The 19234-nt window shown below is 45.4% G+C and overlaps 1 protein-coding gene across 4 annotated transcripts in view; it reads right to left on the bottom strand.

Annotated features, from left to right (window-relative positions):
* Positions 1–16134, bottom strand: part of LPAR1 (lysophosphatidic acid receptor 1) — a 132121-nt gene extending 115987 nt beyond the window's left edge. The window contains exon 1 of one of the 4 annotated variants that reach the window (XM_055302735.1): positions 15431–16134. The gene's annotated coding sequence lies outside the window, so the exon portion shown is untranslated. Of the gene's footprint in view, positions 1–3612; positions 3713–14577; positions 14853–15430 lie in introns of those variants that run through there. The other 3 variants (XM_055302734.1, XM_055302737.1, XM_055302736.1) reach the window with 3 other exon arrangements.
* Positions 16135–19234: the final 3100 nt, after the last annotated feature.

Here is a 19234-nt window from a genome sequence, read left to right as displayed (position 1 = left end):
TTATCAAATATTCCTTAAACTTGGAACAGTCATTAAAACTGAATTAGTCCTCCATGTGATTCCCTAGTCCTTTAAATCTCTTTGAAATAACATCGCTCACTGTTCAATGGGTTTTTATAAAATGTGGATTATATATAACTTAGATACCGTACATTTCCCCCAAAGCAAATACTCAGAAAATACAAAGGTAATGATTTTTTCATCTTCGTGGACTCTCACAGGTTAAAAAAAAAAACAAATTTAATTTCAAGGTTGGGCAAACTGCAAGCCAGGATGGTAAAGCCGTAAGGATCTGCTCAGGAAAGTCCCTGTTACCAAGAGAAGTATCAGCTGTGTCATCCACAGAACCTTACAATACACACGAGGACGTAAATACCTGGAGTCTCCTGCATTTGGCTGGAGCCTGTCAGACAAAATTGTCTCAATGGCATGGGGTCATCATTTCTTTGAACATTCAACAGCCAGAGCAAAGTTGAAAATAAAAACTGTAGAGTCACTGAATACAGTAATGATTAGTGCAAACTGATTCCAAGCCCTTGATTTTTTTTTTTTTTTTTTTTTTTTTTTTACTCCAGTACAGCAGACAAAGCTACATCAGTTTCAGTACAACAGAGTGATTCAATTTCTCTCTAGGTGACACTCTGCTTGCCAGGGTCACTACCACCTGGCACCATACAGTGTTATCACAGTATCATTGACTGTATTCCCTCGGCTGTGCCTTTTATTCCCGTGACGTCTTCATTTCATAACTGGAAGCCTTTACTCAGTTTACCCATCCCTCCACCTCCTTCTCTCTGGCAACCATCAGATCCTTCTCTGTATTTATAGGTCCAATTCCGCTTTTGTCTGTTCCTTTGTTATTTAGACTCTGCTTCTGAGTGAAATCAGATGGTATGTGTTTTTCTCAGTCTGACCAAGCCCTCTATTTTAAAACAAGGACCTGAAGGCCTGGAAAGTGTGGGTAGGCTGACAGGTCCCCACGGGCAGCAGTGGCAAAACTGGCACTTGACTCCTGATCTCCCATCTGTCTCATTTAGTTACAAACTTATTTTATGAATTTCCAATTTAAAATATTTTTTTAAAAATTCTTCACACAGCTTAAAAAAAAAGGCGAGGGGAGAACCCTAAAATCTTAGTATGGCAAAATAAGTTTAAAAAAAAAAACAACACTGAGAAGCTATGAAACACTCACCTACTCACCTGGTCTTCACTTACCAAGACTTAATTTCAGTTTTTCCTTTCTCCCGAATTATGCATAGTTAATAACTTAGTAAAACACTATATGAGTATTTTTTTAATCCAACCGAAACTATATCTCGCTATCCATGCAGAATTTTGTACAGTTCCTAACACAGAGCAAGGCTTTAGTAAGTACTAGTTATTTTTAGCAATGCACAAAAATTGCTATAATGAACTGCTTCAACATATACCTACACCTATTTCCCAAAAATATCCTTTCTATTCCTACTTGAATTTCGTCAAGTGGGAGAAAAAAAAAGTCACAAATAGGAAGGCCCACTAAGTACCACAAAAAAAAATTGCCAACTCATCAGACCAAAAGGCTCACTTTCCATCTGCCATTCATTTCTAGTCCTCTATTTTGCTTGTTACTCAATTCTTCCGTGACTCTATAGTCCCATGTGTACACAACCCACCTCAGCCCTGCAGAGTTAACCCCGTCTCATTCTGCAGATCTAGTCAAATGTCACTTTCCCAGGGAAATCCTGATTCACTCCTAAGTCAGATAAGGCTCCCTCATTTAACCTCTTTTGAAACTCCCTGGGGTTTTTCCCCCCTTCTAGTACTCATCATATTTTACAAATATATGTTTGAGTGATCATTCGGTCAATATCCTGCTTTCCACTAGATTCCATGTTTCATGCCTCCAGTGATAACAACTGCTTTATGCACTATTCCCAGCTACCAGGATGTGGTATTGCAAAAAATAAAGACACATCGAATAGTGAATGGCCCTAACTCCACACACAACAGCAAGAGACCAAATTACTGTTTTCAAAATTTCTTAGTTATGATGAGCACTTTTTAATGAAAATAAACATAATAGAAAATATAGGAACAAAAAGTATTATAGTTTACTATTTATAATTAAGCTACATGAAACTTGTTTTCTTCACGTATACAACCATTGCTAACCTTGGGGCATGGTCAAAGAAAAAAAAGGTTGAAAGCCACTAAGGCAGACGTCCGAATACACCTCCTCCCAACTTTCCATTAAAATGCTCAAGAAGGCATACAAAATGGCAAAAATCAGCAACAGTACTAGAGGGGAAAAAGCCAAAATCAAGCCGTTATTTCCACCACACTCTTTGAAAGATGGATAAGCAGTACATTCTTGGACCACATAAATCTGAAAGATGCACACTGCACCTTTTGAACTTCAACAAGACACATGCTCTGATGAATGTAGGAAAAATCCTGAGTCTAACTCAGGAATGCAGAAGATGCCATTGTCCGGATAAATATGACCCGACCACACGGGAGACCTCTTCCAAGCCCGCTAAAGCAAGGGGCCTCTATGGCCCCCAGAGCTAATTAGGGTCAAAACAGACACATACAAAATATACTGGCAGATTTTATTGCAAATAGAAGACAAAAATCTGACGTCTATTTAGGAGGTAAAACATATAAATCTATGTATTAAATGTATAACGGAAATTGAGAGGGGGAAAGAAGGCAAGAATAATTAAGGCATAGTAAGTTCCTGGATGTGCAGAGGAGTAGGATCAAAAGTAATTTAGTTCTTTGATTCTGAGAACCAAAGAAATCCAGGATTTTGCCTCTGGAAAACAGAGGCCATCACTTGTAAAACTGAAAATTAGGCTTGGTCATTTCAAAATACTAGCGTACTGAAACAAATCATACACAGAAAGCAAAAAGAAAGGCAGGAAGCATAATATTAGACTGGAAGCATACAAAACCTGCCACTTTGGTAGGTCAAGAGCAGTCAACTACCAACGATTTCACATGACTGAACCTAACAACAATGAAAATAGTAAAAGCTAACACATTCGGAGCATCAAGCATTTTTATACCATCAATTCAGGATTTGTGTGTGTGTGTGTGCATGTGTGTATTGTTCTTTTACAAATAGAAATCTGTAGGCGTGGAATGCCTGGGTGGCTCAGTGGTTGAGCCTCCGCCTTAGGCTCATGGCAGTGATCCCGGGGCCCTGGGATCAAGTCCCACATCGGGCTCCCCATGGGGAGCCTGCTTCTCCTTCTGCCTATGTCTCTGTCTCTTTCTGTGTGCTTCTCATGAATAAATAAAACCTTTAAAAAAAAAAAAGAAATCTGTAGGCTTAAAGACATTATGTAATTTATGTAAGCCCACGTGGCTAAATATTGGCGAAAAAAGGCAAGCTAGTACGTTTTATTCAAGGCCATGGCACCTTTGATAACAAAGAGAAAACTTAAGGGTAAGAATGAAGTTCAAACGTGTTGGTTGTAACAATAAATGTAAAAGCCATACGTTTCCTGTGAGAGGTATGTTAAAACAAAATCCAATTAAATGTCATTTACAGGCAAAAACATTAAACAAAATGACACCAAAAGTTTAAAAATCAGAAGGATGAGGGCAGCCTGGGTGGCTCACCAGTGTAGCGCCGCCTTCAAGCCCAGGGCCTGATCCTGGGGTCCCGGGATCGAGTCCCACGTCGGGCTCCCCGCATGGAGCCTGCTTCTCCCTCTGCCTGTGTCTCTGCCTCTCTCTCTCTCTCCTGTGTATTCTCATGAATAAATAAATAAAATCTTTTTAAAAAATAGCTAAAAAATAAAAATTAATTTAAAAAAATAAAAATTCAGAAGGATGAGCGAAGTCTTTTCAGACAAGACAAAAAAGATCGGCAACACTAATCCCAGGAAAACAGTAGGATGTGGTTCCAAATGCACAGAGGATTATTTTACATTAATAAATACATAATAGAGGCCCAATAGGAATCTTTAATATTTTGCTAACACAGAGAAAGCGCTATAACCAAACTGACAAAAGCCCATTTGTAGACAGAGACTAAAAGACCATTATCAGGCTATGACAGCTCCAGTACAGAATCAGGGCACAGAAAATGTGAATCAGATTATAGTGGCTGACTTAATAAACATATCATCTGTACGTGTCACGGGGAGAAAATCCTGCCCCTCTCAAGCAGCACAACACACAACCCTCAATTGACCAGAAAGAGAAACTGTACAAATCTCACTTAGTTACCATGATAGATAAAACGAAGTTTATGCAAAAGTTTAAGTGTGTACAATAACGCAATAATTGGCCGCATCATACTGACCCACCAGTAGCATTCCCAACAAAGTCAGGTATTCACAAGAATGTTTGCTTTGCCTGGATTGACATTTTCACAACCTTTTTATTAGCACAAAACAGAATTTAAGCTAGTTCCATTTAAAACGTTGCTACTTTCAGGGCAGCCCGGGTGGCTCAGCGGTTTAGCGCCTGCCTTCGGCCCAGGGCGTGATCCTGGGGACCCAGGTTCGAGTCCCACGTCGGGCTCCCCGCAGGGAGCTGCTTCTCCCTCTGCCTGAGTCTCCGCCTCTCTCTGTGTGTCTCTCATGAATAAATAAATAAAATCTTTTAAAAAATAATAAAATGTTGCTACTTTCAGATTGAATATTCCTCCTCCCTCAATGACTGGCAAAATTAGCGACAAAATACTGTTTGATAATTCAGAATTATTGAAAATGAAGTACTATATATCAAAAAGGCCAAAAAAAGCTGATGGATCTCCATCCTTACATAATTCCATCGTTTAAAAAAATGACCTAATTTCAACCAAAGACGACTCTGACTTTTGCTTATTTTCTTAATTTTTTTTCTAATCACATCAGCCCTTCCTTTTCTTTATCAATGTTTTTTTCTCCTTCTATCCTCACCTTTCAGTTTCACTGATTCAGCTCATCCTTCCAGCCTCAGTAAAAAAAACCACTTTCTCAGAGAAACATTCCCCACCTGCCCCGCCCCAAAGCTACCCTCCCTCTTACTCTCTTCCAGGACACTCTGCTTTTCTCAATAATTCCAATCACATGTTGAGTTACCTGTTCAAGGCTCCCTCCTTCCCTCAGTTGTAAATCCCGAGCACTCAATGCTACATACTACAACATGCTCAGTATATTAATTTTTTTCATTCAAAAAAAGTCTGGCCAAAGAACTTTTTTATTCAGAAAATCGGAGTTCTACTATGTGCAAGGTACTGTACTAAGCACTGGGAATGTTAACAGCAGTAACTAGAAGAAAATTTTTAGACCACTTTCCCTCATTTCAGAAGTCAAAAGAAAATACAGCATAGGAAAAAAAAATCAGGCAAGCTGAATAAATGGGAAAAGTCACACAATTTTAAATGTCGTAGTTAGGGAAGGCTGCATGAAGGTGGTGGTGACATTTGAGTTGAGACCTGAAAATGGAAAGAGAGTCAGCATACAGGTACCAAGGGAACAGAGAACTCCAGGCAGCAGGGACAGTCCAGACAAAGGCCTGGAAACCACAGTCCACTGTGTAGATAAGCTCATCCATGGAGACTGTTGGCGGAAGGCTGGAGCTCTGGAAACACCAGCACCTAAAGATGGCAGAGAAGCACACATCCTTAAAAAAAAGAAAAAGAAAAAGAGAGAGAGAGAGAGAGAGAGAGAGAGAGAGAGAGAAAAGCAGCAAGCAGAGACCAGAAATAATGAAACATGGTCCATATGAAACATTGTGACTATCCTGTTGTCACTGGAAATTAAGAACCAAAGATTTTAAGGGCACCTGTACTTCTGACAGGACACAGAATGCTACCAAATATTCGGTGAGACCATTTAGTTTTTAAGACTGCAAGAAATTAAAATATAAAAATTAAAAAAAAAACTGCGAGAAATTATCCCAAAATGGAATGAGGAAGTTATTCTTGAATGGCAGCACTATGGCTAAGTCTCCTGTACTTTCCAACTTCTAAAATGAGCGTGTACTGTTTTTACCACCAGATGGGAAAGAGTGTAATTTTAAAGAATCACAATGGCCTTGAGAGAAAATGACTAGGGATAGGTTTATCTTTGTTCTAGCTCATATGCAAGCAGCCATGCCAACATAATTATACAAAATGGAAATACATTGTTAATCAGAAAAGGGGTTTTGTTTTGTTTTAACCAAGTAAACAGCCCAGTGACACTGTATCCTACTTTTACCTTAATCAGGCAGTGGCAACTTCCATGTCCTGGACCAGATTTTATAAATCCCCATGACAAACCTGTTGGACTTTCTGCATCTGGTCTTTAGGCAAGTGGGCCTTCCAGAGTTTTGCTGAGTGTCTCAGCTTGTCTTTTACTGTAGCAACGACAGCAATGGGACTTTCACTGCCGTGAGCCCTGCAGTGAATTAAAACTGTATTTTGCAATTCCTCTCAGCCCCCAAACCACCACCAGTCTTCTAATTAGTTTCAGAACTGTCTTTTCCTTCACCGGGATGGACGGTTTCAGGAGCTTTTATGCACCCCAAGGAACATTGAGCTGGAACTCCATCCTCTTTGTGGCATCCCAGGGCCAGCTCATCAAGAGAAGCCATCACGGGTGCTCAGTGAATGTTTGACAGCCTCTAAGACTATTGCAATCATGTGCCAGGAAGAGAAGTAGCCCACAGAATCAAAATACATCTTGTCCCTGTTAAAACACCAAGTATGCTGGAGGTGGGGGTCCCTTTTACAATATATATGTACATCAAATCATCACATTATACATTTCAAATATCTTACCATTTTATATGTCAAGTATACCTCAATGAGGCTGGGGGGGTATATTTTTTAAAAAAGCACCAAGTATATGCCATGCTTCCTTCTCACTCTGAAAGTTCTCTTCAGCTTATCCCATAAATTTCACTAGTATTTACCCTGACATACAGCACTTACTCCCCAATACTGCCAAGCTCTGACCTCTCGGCTAAGCTTCAAACTCAAATTCCAGCTACTAGCTGAAAACCTCTGCCTAAAGCCAACATGCCTCATTGGAAGAATGCTTAAACTGTCATGTCCCATCTGTTAATGGCATCAACGTGCCCTTTTCTTTTCTCTTTTTGGTCCTCAGTGGCTTTGCACCCCTCTGTTGGCCCTGCAAGGTTGACCCAAAGCCTACCACCACTCTGCCACAAACCCTAACCTGTCACTCACACGCAGAACCTGGGCCTTCTAGTCTTCCGTGTAGAATTAGCTTCTCAGCCAACTCATGCGCTGAGGCCAGAATCCGGCTGCAAATCCTTCCTCTACTCCGAGGCAGAGTTACTCTCTCCAGCCTCAGATGTTGAGTTGGGCACCTTGTCTAAACCTCCATTCAAAACATCTATCACTATCGGCCTGACCTTAGGCATTTGTTTCCATGGCTCTCTGTGTTTATGAGCTATTGAGAGCAGGGCCCATACTCTCCTGGTGGGTTGCTGTTGTTGTTGTTGTTATTAATATTATTATTTATTGTAGTGTCCTGAGCCAAGCATAAGGACTTGATTTCAGCTGCGTGAAACCAAACCGACTGGGTCTCAGGGAAAGCGAGGAGAGAACAGATTCTACTGAACTTGGAAGGCAGTTATCCTTGCCCTAGCCTTTGAACCGTTGGGTCTCTATGTCTACTCCAAGGACAGCAAGCAGTTCTGTATGGAGCTACAATAAATACTGAATACAGAATGAATGCCTCCTTTTCTTGACAGGACAATAACCCCTCTTCCAACACACCACGGCCCAAGATGGCAAAGCAGCCCCTTCACAAAAGGCAATTCTGTTTCAGCTGCGAGGCTCCCTTAGCAAGAGCCCTCCACCCTCGCCATCTGATTACCAGCTTCGAAGGGGGTCCTCGCTCCATACTCGCCCCGCGACACCTGCCTAAGTCACCCCACCTGGCTCCTCTGTTCCAGTGCTCCCTGGGCCTACCACAGACGCCTTGTTTCCCACCTAACAAAAGGTTTGCAGATGCCAAATGCCTGCCCTGCAAGGCCTGTCCTCCCCTCACCCGAGGCCCAGATGAAGCAGAGTCATTGTGAGGATCACATTCTCTGCGATGAGATTTGTTGTCTTGGTTGGTGACGCAGCTTGTTCCCTGCTCCTAATGGCCAGACGGTCATCTCTCTCTGATAGAAACTTCCCGAAGTCACACACTAGTGCACGGATTCAAGAGCCACGAGGGCTGCCGGGGCTTCAAAGTGCTGAGCCACGGTGGCAGCCTTAGTTACAGACTCTCCAGGACAAGCAGGGGCAGGGGCGAGCGTGTGCACACACAGACACACACACAAACAGGTATCTGGGGGTGTGTACATATAAACATATCTGCATGCACACATATAAATATATACACACGTTTGTAGGTCTGTACAAGCAAAAGCACAAGTATGGAAGGCTACGTAAGTGCTGACAAGGTTGCTGAGGGAGGTCACTACGTTTACTTTAGACACATCTATATTGTTTGAGTCATTACAAAATCCACGTCTTTTTAAGAAATGAATGCAGCTCCCTTGTTCTGGTTAGAACACCTTCTACCATGTTCATTCCCTCAGTGATTGAAATAAGTAGAATGCGTTAACAGCAAAGTACTGTCATAGCGTGACCTCAAAAATAACTCTGACTCCCCCAGAAACACTAGATTTGGATCATTCTAGGGAGTCAAACTGAACATAGAAACTCAAACACAGGCTGGGTCAAAATGAAGAGTATCCAAATGAGGGTCCCTGGGCGGCTCAGTCAGTGAAGCTTCTGCCTTCGGCTCCGGTTGGGGCCTCAGGGTCCTGGGCTCAAACCCCCTGCCTAGCTCCCTGCTCCGTGGGGAGTCTGGTCCTCCCTCGGCCCCTCCCCCCTGCTCATGTGCACACTCTTTCTCTCACTCTAATAAAATCTTGAAACAATAATAAAAAGGATATCCAAGATGAGATGGAAGCAAGCCAAGATTCCAGATAAGACACAGCTGCATCTTTCTCTAGACCTGACACAAACAGGTAAATCGTGGCTAAACATTTCCAAGTTTATAAAATGACAATGAGAAAACCAGGCTCTGTCTCCTTCTTCTCCTGTTTATGAGGGAAAAGCTAACTTACCTGAAGCCACTGGGACTCAAGAGGAAGAAGAATTCAATATACTCCATATTTGAAGCATTTCAAAAGAACTCCCATTAAAGTGATAGAATGGGAGCTCCCCGAAAAGGAACCTCACACATCTTGTTTCCTACCGTTTCCCAGTATACAGTAGGTGTGCAACAAATATCTACTGACAATGGAACAGATCAATGAACAAATAAAAGATGAAATTAAGGGACAACTAAATGAAAACTAGCATTAGCAGGCAGACAATGTCAGTTCTTCGTCCCATTTTACAGATGCAAAAAGAGAGAAACTTTGAGTTACCCAATAATAGCAAATCTGGAAATACAAAGCCTTTTGATGCCCTCTATCCTGATCCCCTTTTTTTTTTTCTATTTTAGGTTCCTAGGATCCTTCCAAATCCTAACCCTTTGGCAGTCTTCCCTGACCGCCACCACCAGGCCCCTGAGGGTCAGGTGAGCCGGTCCTCCCACACCTTATCTTGCTCATCACACTTCCTACACTGAAGCACTTGTTACACTGAGTCTGTTAACAAGTCTGTACCTCCTGGAGGGTAGGAGGCCCACCCAGACTCCCAGCCCCCGAGCACCTAGCACAATGCTTATTAAATGGCAGGCAGTCAATCAAGGGCTGCTAGAGTCCAGAGAACTTGCCTCCTCTGCCCTTGAATCATTTCTCCTTCCAAAGAGCCAGACACATCCTTCTGTTGGGGCAGAATTTTAGAGTGAAAGCAGCTCTGAGATTGGTCAAGGAGAACCACTTAAGCATAGAGTAAGAAAACTGAGGATGACAGATGTACATGAAACCAAACCTAGCCTATTGTTTTCATATTTAAGAAAACGGACAAAGGGAACCTTGCTACAAAGAAAGGGTTCACAGTAGGTAGCACTCCCTGCAAAGCGAGTCCTGAAGCCTTCAGAAGCATAGGCAGCCGTGATGACCATAAGGAACAAAATTCCCTTTAACAAAAGTTTCAACCCGGGAAATCCCACCCCAAAGAGGCCTAGGACCAGGTGCTATGGGTCAAACTTTCTTTTTCTCTTTCAGATAAAGAGGCTGGTTTCAAAATTCTTTTCCCTTATCTTCATATTAAATACAACAAACAGTCTGGTCCACCTCCTTCAGGCTTGTACATGTTTCTTGTAGCACTGGGCTAAAGTTAAGAGCTGCCCTGTCACGCTAGCGCTTTTTAAAAGCAGTACTATAGAAATTTAAAAAAAAAAATTATAACCTAAATCCATGCACACAGTACAACAATCCTCTTTCAACTCTGAAAGAAATTCGAATTTTACATGAACTTTGAGGTTAAAGTTTCTATGGCACTGATGAGGGGACGGGAGCTAAGGTCAAAGCATTAGGACAATCTTTGCCTCATCCCCATAAGTCAGCATGAACCATGCTACTTTGAAATCATACTAAACTGCAGGGAAAAAAAATGTCAGGGCACTTAAATAAAATCACCATCACCACCACCCTCTCTTACATCCCTCCCTAAAAACCAAAGAAACAAACAAAAAAAAAAAGTATCCTTCTAAGAAACAGAGTATACTAACCCTGGAATCTTTCAAATTAACTAATTAAACGTGCCAAATCCAAGTTCCCTTGCAAAAAAAAAAAAAAAAAAAAAAGATTAAACAGTGGTGGGAGGATCCTTCATTCAAATTGTATCCAGAAGATAGTAAAAAGCAGCTGACCTAACTAATCTTTTATTAAGGCTCCCAAGTAGCCCAGCATCTCCAGGTTGAAGGTAATTAGAAGACTTGGCCAGACCAGCTCCACCTTTGACATACAGCTTAAAAGCCACCTATTCCCACCTGTGACACGGAGCTATTGTGGTACGAGAAGAAATTCAGGGGGCTGAATGTCTCTCTCTCAGATGGACCCCACAGGGATCCTTCCTATCTGAGAGGTTACGAACTAGACACCTTAGCTCTCGCGATTAAGGGAGGGAAAAAAAGCAGATGATCAGAAAGGAGGTTCTCGAAGGATTTGTCTACACCATTAAGCTACTTCTATTAGAATTACATTTAAAGGCTTTTCAGGGTTGGGTCAGCCCTCCCTGCAGTACCCCACCCAACGTACTGCCCTCTCCCCACCTCCTCCCTGTTTCATTTCCGCCTACCCTTTACAAGGACATTAGCCCCATTTCAAAACTAATAATAATTCTTCCTCTTCTGTACTACAAATATTCAACCACTGTGGTTAAATACTCTGTATAAGATAAACAGGGTCAAGAATGTTGGTAGCTATTAGAGTCATGTTTAAATTAGCATTAACTAGCAGGCCCTTCCCTAAACAAAACAAAATGCTTTCTTGGTCAGCTCTGTGCCTGGAGAGTGACTTTAACTCACATGCTCAGAAGGCCTCCCAAGCATCATTAATTTTTGCTAAAAGACCACTATCAGCTCGGGAGGATTATGCAGGAAGAAATGACATATCGTTTATGCTATAATTTTTATATAATCTGGATAAGCTGGAGGCAGTGCCCTAAAATTCACGAGCCATGAGTTACAACGAAATGTAAAGGAATCAAAGCTTAGTTTTTCCAAACATTTCACCCCTCTCGATGCCCCAGCAGACGTCACCATTGTCTTCCTGCATTTTGGAGGCTAATAGCCCTTCCCAACCCCACAGTAGCACAGCTTCTTAAAATAACACCCAAGCCCCCCTCCTAATTTACCACCTGGTACCTTTCCAGCCTTCATTACCCCAGACTCCAACTGCATCATTCTCCACCATTCATCTTTTAAGAGATGCATCATGTTCACCCTTTAAGACCCTCCTGTGAAGCCTTCCCCAGAACGAGAAGTTCATTTTCCATTCCCTAGCATGCCAAGGGTTCTTGGATTCTACAGCTGCCACCTAGTTATGCAATCCAGCTACTATGCATTGAAGAAGCTGGCTGCATGTTTTCCCTCCGCACTGCAGCTCTTTCTAGAGCCTCATTTTTATCATCTTTGTGTCTGCCTCTCTAGGCGAAATTCAGTAATTGCTTATTCAATTAAATTTTTCTTTTCTCTCAACTTTGTAAGACATCCGTAATAGTGCTCCATGAGATTTTTTAAGTAATAACACAATAGGGATTTGGGGAAGGGGTAATATGATACGTAAAAACCAGAAACCAAATAGTGTGATGCTGAGTTAACAAGACCAGAGCAAACTTTGAGACTTTAAACCAAGAGCTTATGTCTCACTTTTATTACATCACACTTCATTTTTTAAAATAAATCACGTTCCTCAAGTATGTATGCCTACAGGCACCAAGAAACACTAAAGGAAGACACGCCACACATTAAGCACGAGCATTAAAATCTTGACCTCGGGATGACTGAGTGGCTCAGTGGTTAAGCATCTGCCTTTGGCTCAGGGCATGATCCCAGAGTTCTGGGATCGAGTCCCACGTCGGGCTCCCTGCATGAAGCCTGCTTCTCCTTCTGCCTGTGTCTCTGCCTCTGTGTGTGTGTGTGTGTGTGTGTGTGTGTGTGTGTCTCATGAATAAATAAAATCTTAAAAAAATACTTTATAAAATCTTGACCTCAAACTACATTTTAAGTCTTGTTATTTGCTGAACACTTGGAGCTTCCCAGTGAAAATGATACAGTGTACTCTGCCCAGATTGCAACTTTCCTTACTAAGCATTTGAAATAAGATTCTTGGCCCTAAAAAATCACTAACTTCAGACTGAATGTCATTATGCATCAAAAAGACCGAGCGAGTGAGAGGTCCAGCGAGTGAGATTTTTACTTTGAATCTTCCAGTCCGTCAAACAGGACAGATTCAGTACAGCCTTGACAGATCTATGGTATAATTAAAAAGAAAAAGAAATTTCTGTTTGGTAAATATTAGCTTCAAACAAAAATAGAAGTTTCCAAACATCAGTTGTTGAAAGGGCTGCCCTTCCCACCTCGGTATTTTTCCTCCTCATTCACAGGGATACTGAGCTCCTCTGAGCGCCCACAGCACTGGGCAGCTGGGGAGCCCAAGAGACACCCATGCATCAGGTCCCACCACAGGGATCCCCCTCACTCCACATGGATTTTAAGGCTCAGCAGGCTCACTCACTGTGATAGAATAATGGAAGATGAAAGGGTGGGGGTTGTATTGATGCCCCTGTGGAGGAGGAAAGAAAAAATAGAGGAAAATCAACGCCCAGATGGAGGTCCTTTCCCCCTCCAAGCATCTCCCTCTGACCCTCTTGCCCTCTCACCTCCCTTCTGGGATAACCCGCTCACAGGTGACTCTCCCTACTGCTCCAGCACGGGACAACCACACGCCGGGTTCTAACGACTCGGGGGAGCTGGGAAGAACAGAACAGCCAAGATCATCAAATCCGTCCATTTTCCAGATGAGTGCCCGGAGACGAAGGACAAGCTGCTGAGCTGATGGGCTAAGGTGGCACCGCTAGGGGACGCGGCGCGCGTGGGCTCGGATGATGCCAACCCCTCTTCCCGCCTGCGCCTCCCCCCTTCTCTTGTTTCTTTGCTTCTTTAGCCTCAAAGTAAACGGCGGGGAAAACCCAGCCTTAACACACTTAAAATGCTGATCGTCACTCTCAAGTTTGCACTGGAGGCAAATTTGCTCACTCCTACCGGATTCGGAGAACCAAGGGCAGAAACAAGTGGATGCGAGTGTGTGTGTGTGTGTGTGTGTGTGTGCACGCGCGAATGCAGTTCACTCGGGTCCAGACAGCCCTAACTCCAGTTACACCCCTTTCCCTCCTCGGGGCTTAGGCTTCCGTCTGACCAGGGGATCGCTCCCTAGGGGAACCGAGCAGCTTTCCCAGCGCTGTCCCCCCTTTAACCAGAATCGCAGGCTTTGCATCACGGACCACTCGCCTCCCAGTTGTGCTCACGCTGGACAAACCACACTTATGCAAATAGGTGAAAGACACGGACTGTTAGAGCCTGAAGGAATAGAGGATTCTACCCCGATAACCGCAGTTAACCTGCTTCCCATATTCGGGTTTGCACACAACGCGCCCATCCCAGTGGGAAACGGTGCAACTTTAACAAGCGAGCGCTCGCTGAAGACCCACGTTCATGAAAAATCCACAGATTTCAACAAACGAGAAAAGAAAGAGAAGCAGGGACACAGAGCAAGAATCTCAGGCCCCAAAGTGAAGGCAGCAACAAGTCCTGGATGCCGTCATCCCTTAAGCATCAAAGGCCCAAATGGCAGCAAAGAAAAAAAAAAAGAATAAAATTTAAATCCATTCACAACAAACTAGTCCGACACAAACCAAACGAGCCTGTCGGTTTCAAAACCACCAAGTCCAAGCCAGGTCCCTCCCTTGCCTTCAGTGTCCCAGTTACTTGCTAAGCGTGTTTACTGGGCGGCTGCACCGACACCAAGTTTAAAGTCCGCAGCCCGGGAGCGCGAGGAGTCGTCGGGGAGACGCGGGGTGCGCGAGCTCCGCGCGGCGGGGGCACCGCGGCGCTCCCGTGCCCCCGGACCCGGCTTCGGGGTCACCTCGAGCCCCCACCCAGACCCAGGTAACCCGACGCCACCTACGTGTCACTTGGGCGGGTCCGGGCCGCGGACGCGGCACAAAGCGCGGGCCCCGGGGCGCACCGACCTGGCCGGGGAGGGGGACGGAAGGGCCGGCGGCCCGGGCGGCTGCGGCAACTTCCCTCCCGGGGCGCGGGCGACTGGCTGGTGGCGGAGGCCGGGAGAGCCTCGCCTGCTGCAGGCCGGCTCGCGGCGCGCACGCCCACCCACAGCCGACACCGGCGAGCGCGCGCGCGCGCACACTTGCACCCGCTCGCACACTCGCTCGCGCAGCCACAAAGCCTGTCTGCCCCGGGACGGCGCGAGCCGAGCGCGCCGAGCGGCTGCGCAGGCGACGCGGCGGCCCCTGGCTCCGCGCCCAGGGGGCGCCGTCCCCCGCCCCCTGCGCCCCGCGCCCGCCCGCGCCCGCCCCGCGCCCGCCCCTTTACCTGCGCCCGCCGCTGCCCCCCCGCCCCCCGGGCTGGCCTCCCGCCGCGCGGCCGCCCGCCCCCTCGACGGCCGCCCCCTGCGCCCCCCCCCCCGCCCCCGGGAAGCCGGAGCCGCGCTCGGCAGCCGACGCGGGAGACGCAACCCGGGGAGCGCCGGCCGCCGCTCGGGCCGCCAACTCGCGCTTTGGCGCGCTGGCCGGGGCGGCGGGGTGGCCCGGAGCCGGCGCGGCCGCCAGCCTCCGTCCTCCCCCTCCTTCTCGGCCCGCTCCACGTAGCACGGTCGGGGATCCCGCACCGCTGCTCCCTCCCCCTGGCTCGTCCCGTCGCCTGGTGCGACGCCCCCCGGAGCCCCCCGCAGCCCGCGCGAGCCCCCGGCGGCGGGAGACCCGCGGGCTCGGATGCTCAGCCCCCCCCCCCCCCGCGCTCACCTAGCGCCCGCCGGCTCGCCGCGCTGGGTGGGCTCCCCCAGACGGTGCCTTTTCCTTCTGTCGCTCTGCTCTTCCCACTCGGAAAGCTCGGGGAAGCATCGCGGGCCCGCACCCCCCTGCAGGAGGGCCTCTCCCGCAGTCAGCGGCTAAACTCGGCGAGGACCCCGGGTTCCCCCGGGCACGGCCTGAGCTGGAGAGGTGCTCCCGCGTCCGCGTCCGGGCCCCCCACCCGCGCGGTCTGCAGCCCGAAGCCGCGGTGCCAGCGCGCCCCCAGCTCCCCAGGCGCAGGGCTGCACGCTCCTCTTCCGCTTTCCCAGGGCAACTCTGCAAGTGCCAACTCTCGGCGTCCGGAGGGTAATTAAGGGCGGGGAATGCACACCTGGAGGTGTGGGCGGGCGCGGCGCCGCGGGACCCGCGCCCGGGCAGCGTCCCCGGGAGGGTGGCGGCCGCTGAGGTTCGCGCGGGCCCTGCGCGGCCGCCGGTCGGTCGGGGGCTTTCCGGCCGCGCCACCTCTCCCCCACCTCCCGCTTCCCACCCCCGGCTTCCCAGGATTTCCGGACTCGGGGCACTTCTCTGCCGCTCGCTGCGCTGCCAAAGCCGCCACGCATCCCAGGCAGCTTCTGAGCAGGAGGGGAAGCTGGGCGAGCCCTTGCCGGGGGCACCCGGGAGGCCCGGGGAGCGGTGCTGCAGGGGGGACCCGCGACCCGGGCGGGGGGGGGCCGCCCCCGGGGGGGGGGCACGCGGCGATCCTGGGCTGCTCGGAAGGGAGAGGTCCCTTTAAACCGCAGTGGGCGGGGAGGGGAAGACTTCTTGTAAGGGATGGAAACTTTTCCAGCTACCGGTTAGGGACGCGTTGGAAAGAGAACGCGCGACCCTGTCCGCCCGGCGCTGCTTAGAACTTTGCGTTGGCCTGTGGTTTCTACGGGATGCTCAGGGCTGAGAGCGGTCTGCGAGCCAATTACTGTCTGAAGCGGTTTCTTTTTGTAAATAATCTTTCAAATCCCTCTGGTTGGTTTTTGTTGTTGTTTTGGGTTTTTTTTGTTTGTTTGTTTGTTTAAGTAATCTCTACATCCGATGTGAAGCTGGAACCTACAGCCCCGGAGATGGAGACCCAGGCTCTAGGGACAGAGCCAGCCAAGCGCCTCCCTTTTCAAGAAATCAACTTGAAGCGATTCCACTTTCCCTCCTTTCCTACCAAATTGTGATTTATTTTTACAATAATCTACTTAGAATGTGAAAAAAATAGAAATGTTGATGCAGGCACAGCGCCTATTATACTCACGTACACTACAGAGATGCATGTGCATATGCTTATCTCAAATACTGAGAGGTGTTCACCTTAAACTCTAAAAAAAGTTGGACAAATAGGAAAATATCCACCGTAAAGTCTAATACAAAGTACATACTGATGAGAAGAGTACGTGCTGAAAGGGTCTTGTTTTCAACCACAGCTCTACCCAACTCGAAAATCACTTAGCTAATTTTCCTGTCTCTTTGTTCCACACTCTTTATTTCCTGCTAGGTTTCCTAATGCCAGAAATTTGAATATCTAGCGAAAAGAAGATTTTATATTTTTATTTAAAATAAAGTATTATCTTAATTTTATTAGTAAACATTAGATTATTTAATTTAAAAGTCATTTCGGTGTTTAGCCCTTCCTCATAAGTCAGAAGCAAAGTGTCAATGAGTTTCTTGCCTACTACTCCCCTTGAATATTTTCAAATATATTGATCTTATCTCTTCCCATCTTAAGGAATATGGTTGCTTGTGCTTTGATTATACCTTAACTGCCTTAATATATGACCACCTACTCTGTGGTCCTCACGTCAAATGGGGAGTTCTGTTCACACAAGACATATGAATGCATATGTAGTTCTAAGTTATTTGCTGTACAACACTTTATTTCCTCCTTAGCTGGTCTACTGTGGCCTAAAATGAAATGGAGAACAAAATTCAAGGTCAGCCTGGACAGACCTGTCTTTCTGACAAGTGTGGACCTGTCTGCATGAGACTGCTCTGCAGCCAGCTTTAGGACAATAATTTGCAAGTCAAGTGTAGGTTGGATGCCCAGCGTAAGAGAAGAGAGAAAACGAAATCTAAGACAGAATTCAGTTCACCAAAACTAGTACTTTGCTCCAAATGAGCCAGTTTCCTCCTCTGTAAAATGGGATAGTAATACCAGGATAGTCTATTTTATTGGGTTCTGAATTGTCTTTATCAAAGTAAGTAATATCCTTAAACAGGCTTCTTAAAACACTGAAGTGGATAATGTTTCAATAGAGATGAAAGATACTGTGATATGCTTTCTTCAGTTTTTTTTTTTTTTACCTGCCTGTGGCCTTCTTGCCATTCAGGCTCTTTTGTTTCCTGGATAGTCATCCAAATGCTTTCTGCCCTAACCCTTCTCTCTTATCCGCTGCCAAGCAGTGTTTCTCTAGATTTGTTTCTTCTAATGACTTCAGCAGAGCCGAAGACTCAAAAGACAGCTAGTGCTGTCAAATATGAGAAAAAAAATATTTTCAGCAAAATGAAGAGAATTCCAATGAGGAATATTTCAAATATAGTTTATATTATTATCTGAAAGGATACTATAGACTTTGTTAGATTGCGGATGTTATCCAGAGAGTGGTCCAAGAGCTATAATTTATGAAGCATTTAGGACAGAAAAATTGGCTGTCACTGCATTAGGCTCTATCATTTGTTCAGAAGGGTTTGCTGGTCGTGCCAGTTCTCTGCCTCCCCATGTTCCCTTCTGTCTGGCACAAAGGCTTTGAAATTTTCTACAAGAGAGTAATCAAGACTATCAACAGAAAGATCTGTTGGAAACTTTCCCTCTAGTCTGTTAATGTAGAGACTGATTCAGAAAATATATTTTGGTGAAACAATACCCTCAGAGAAAACAGCATGCCTGGGAAAGTTTTTCAGGTGCCTCCAGGGCACAGGTTTCTTCCTTCTTAAAATGGGGCATTTGTGCCTCTCTGGTGTTTTTTCCCTTGGCTAGAAAGAAATCATTCTCCTTAGGAAACCTTTCTATTTTAAAAAGCCAGCAGCAAAGGTGGGTGAGGCAGCCCAATTTAGTTAAAACAAAAACAAAAATAGAAAACAAAACAAAACAAAATGCTCTTGAGGGTAGAAGTGCATAAGAAGTCTCCAGGAATGGGGAGGAGACATTGGGATTGTGTGCACAGCAGCCTAGTGTGAGGGCTACCTTGCAATGAAATGAAAACCCTTAATGTGGTGCCTCTGTGCTCACCTGCTTCTCACCACACATTTCTGCACAAATAATCTGGGTAGTGTGAAGCAAGCAAGGCCTAGCAATTGCTTTCCCGTGGTCTTCCTCACCCAAGTAAAAAAGGCTTTGCTAGAAAATAAAAGGAGAAGAAAAAAGCAAATGAAGAAGAAAAAAGACGTGTTACATGTATAATTTTAGAGCTAGCAATAGACCTTTATACAAAGAAGTCATAGAAAGGGTCATAAAACAAAAATAAAAATAGGTAAATTGGTTAAAAAAAACATAGTGGAGGAAAAAATAAGACTATGAATGAGACTATAATTATAGTTTCAGTAGAATTTTTTTAATTCTAACAGAATAGTATAGTAATACATCCTTTCTGAACATTAAAAACTTAGTGAAAATAAATATTTCTTACCAAAATATAAATTATAAAAACTATTGATTCAAAAAAATTAAAACATGAATATATTTATAACCATTAAATAAACTGAATTCCCATTTCTAAATCTACCTATAAGAAAGCTCAAAGATTTAGTGAGAAAGGTTTATGAAATCTTCATAGACACTCT

The sequence above is a fragment of the Nyctereutes procyonoides genome, unplaced genomic scaffold (genome assembly GCF_905146905.1).
Source record: "Nyctereutes procyonoides isolate TBG_1078 unplaced genomic scaffold, NYPRO_anot_genome, whole genome shotgun sequence".
Lineage (NCBI taxonomy): Eukaryota > Metazoa > Chordata > Mammalia > Carnivora > Canidae > Nyctereutes > Nyctereutes procyonoides.
The sequence above is the reverse complement of the archived record's forward strand: the minus strand, read 5'-3'. Positions and strand labels throughout refer to the sequence as shown.